Below are 3,194 nucleotides of genomic sequence, written 5' to 3'. Positions count from 1 at the left end.
AAACTCCTAGGCCCAGGTGAGCCTCCTGCCTCAGCCTCCCCAGCAGCTGGGACTACAGGCGCATGCCACTATGCCTGGCTAATTTTTCTATTATTGGCGAAGACAGTCTCAAATTCATGGCCTCAAGCGATCCTCCTGCCTCAGCCTCCAAAAGTGCTATAGGATTACAGGCATGAGCCACTGCGCCCAGCCTAAGGGAGTTTAAGCTTAGTTGGATAAAGTGTATTCATATATACGTAGAAGCTGTTTGAGACACACATTACTTCAGACTGTGTGTTGTCAATTACATCTTATCAGACTGAACGAAAGTCAGAAAATAATATTCTAATAATATTCTAAAACATTCTAATAATATTCTAAAAGAGGAACTGATAGCACTTAGGGATTGCCCACAAGGTGCCAGGTGCTAAGGTACCAGAGATAGAAATGAAAGACAGTTCATATGCTTAAGATGGGGAAAAGATTCCCAGAGATGCTTGATAATGATAAACAGTGGCCAGGTGCAGTGGCTCATGCCTGTAATCCCAGTGCTTTGGGAGACTGAGGCAGGAGGACTGCTTGAGGCCAGGAGTTTGCGACCAGCCTGGGTAACATATCGAGACCCCATCTCTTTAAAAAAAACCCAAAAAACAGAAAACCTGGTATGGTGCTCCTAGCGACAGGGTGAGGCTGAGGTGGGAGGATCCCTTGAACCCAGCAGAATGAGGTTACAGCGAGCTATGATTGCCACTGTGCTACTGCACTCCAGCCTGGGGAGCAGAGCAAGACCTTATCTCTAAAACAAACAAACCAAAAAAACAGGCAAACAGTTAAACAGTGAGAAAATGAGAAACGGCCTTGCAACCAGGAGGAATAATCTATTCAGAGGCAGAATGCTCAAACAGGGAGATGAGAAGGAGGAAGAGCAGTCAATTCCACAGGCTGCCTTCGACCTTCAAGGTGCACGTAAAAGAATGGAACAGGAAGGGGCCAGCCCATGAAGGCCTTGATTGCAATTCCATGGATTCTGAACTTTATCTTCAATTCAGTGTGAGATTACCCATGGGCGTGCTGCAGATTACCTTTGTGTTTTAGAAAATTCACTCTAGTAGCAGCTGGACAGGAAAGGAATTAAGGTGAAGACAAAAGCGAGACGTCCTCACAGTCCTGGGACACATGAAAGATGCCTGTACAAAGGGGGAGGGGGACAGTCAGGTTCCGAAACCTGGGACAGTGAACACAGAATGATGTGGCCTCAGGACATCAGGTGGAAACAGCCCTTAAGTCCCTCTCTGGGGAAAGATTAACGGTCTCTAGATGTTTCTTAACTTTTTATTACAAAAATTTAAAAACATAGAAGCAGGCAGAACAAAGCAACAAACCCGGTTTACCCACACTCAGCTTAAACAACTGTCGATGGGTTAATCGTGTCATCTCTGTCCCGCGCTCTGCGCCCCCACCCCGTTGTTCTGAAGCACATCCTAGAAAGTTCACACTATACCTGACTTGTTGTGTCACCATCCTCCGAAGAATTTTCACTCTTCCCTTCATCTTCTGCAAAACGGACTCTTTTTTTCCCCTTTTTCTCCTGCGCTGTCCCTTCCGCTTTCCCCTCCTTTTCCTGCTCTACATCCGCCTCCTGCTCCCCCTCACTCTGAGCTCCCTCTTCTGCTCCCCGCGCTTTCTCTTCCTTTCCTTCGTCGTCGTCCTCCTCCTCCTCACTTTCGTCCTCGGAGTCACTCTCTAAATCACTTTCGGGGAGTGTCCGTGCGGCATCCTCCTCCTCCTCCCCACTGCTTTCGTACAAGCCGCTGTTTTCCCCGGACTCCAGGGCTCCCAGAATATAGTCTAGCCCGTCGCGTGCAAAGCTGAGCGGCACGGAGCTGCCTTCGCCCTTCTTTTTGCGCTTGTTCAGGCCGAGGCAACGCTCCAGCTTTCGGATCTCCCGGTCCTCCTCCTCGTTGGCCGCTAGAAGTGCCCGTTTCCGGGCGGCGGCGGCGGCCGCGGGGGGTCTGGTCTTCCCGGGGGCAGCCTGGGCCCTGGCGCGGGGCGCCCGCGGCTCCCTGGGAGGCTGAGGGTCCCGACGGGGGGCTGAGCGGGCGCTCTCCTCCTCGACCCACCGGGGACCGCTCGCTCCTTCGGTCCCGAGGCGGCCTCCCGGGCCGGGGCCCGCCGTCCTCTGCAGCCGGCGCGCTTTCCTCAGGTGCCGCTTCTCCTTCCTCAGCTCCTTGCGGCTTTTCCTCCCGCCCGGGCGGAGGCCCCCCGGGGCGCCGTGCCCCTCGCCCTCCGAGGTCGCCCGCACGAACTCTTCCACCGCTAGCTTGAGCCGCTTCAGGGCCCCACCGCCGCCACTCCCAGGACCGCGGCGCGGCCTGCGTCCGCCTCGGCGCTTCATGCGGGCCACGAGTCCCGGGCAGCCGCCCGGGCCCGCCGCTGCTCCGCTCGTGGGCGCCGCCGTCGTTCTGGACTCGTGGCCGCGCGGCTTCCGGCCGAGGCGGGACTTCCGGGCGGGCGGCGCCCCCTGCTGCCCGGAGGGCGGCGGCGGCGGCGGCAGGTGGGGCCAGCCGCGTGGACTCTGCGAGAAATGGAACTTCGTGATGAGACGCGACACGTTCTCATGGACGATGTAAAATCCCCACGGATTTCTGTGGGGAGGCCTCTCCGCGGCCTGCCCCAGAAGTGACCCGAGCCGGGCGCGGCGTGAGCGCACCGGGCCCAGCCCCTTCACGGAGCCAGTGGCGCTGGGCGGGACGCGCGGGCGGTGGGTGCACCTGCTCACCTGCCGGCAGGTGCCGGGAGCCCGTGGGCACGGCTTTGAGACCATGCTGTGCATTTCTCATCCACTTCCAGTTGGGGGGGCGGGTCGAAGGGGGCTGTCAGGGGCAGGATGGCATCTAACCCCCCAGCCCGCCCCCATAGTGTGGGAAGAGCAAAGGCAGGAAGGTGAAGAAACGAGCGCCCGCTCCTCCCAGCGGATTTCTGAACGGGGGCTAGGTCTGAACTGGTGGAGAGATGAAATTTTGATTTACATCTAGCTGGACTTTTAAAAAGCTCTGCAGATGAGGTGTTCTGATGCTCAGAAGTGGCTAGAAAAGCTGCAAGATATATCTGGGGTGCGGCCTAGAAGCGGGAAGGAAGCCTTGGCTCAGAAATTTCAAAAGTGAAATAAACATGCTTCCCACTTGCACCCGACACATCGATGCCATTCAAAATTC

General features: G+C 56.5%; 1 pseudogene; it reads right to left on the bottom strand.

Annotated features, from left to right (window-relative positions):
• Nucleotides 1-1,426: 1,426 nt before the first annotated feature.
• LOC105826878 lies at nt 1,427-2,803 on the bottom strand (annotated as a pseudogene).
• Nucleotides 2,804-3,194: the final 391 nt, after the last annotated feature.

The sequence above is a fragment of the Propithecus coquereli genome, unplaced genomic scaffold, assembly GCF_000956105.1.
Source record: "Propithecus coquereli isolate 6110/MARCELLA unplaced genomic scaffold, Pcoq_1.0 Scaffold9322, whole genome shotgun sequence".
Lineage (NCBI taxonomy): Eukaryota > Metazoa > Chordata > Mammalia > Primates > Indriidae > Propithecus > Propithecus coquereli.
The sequence above is the reverse complement of the archived record's forward strand: the minus strand, read 5'-3'. Positions and strand labels throughout refer to the sequence as shown.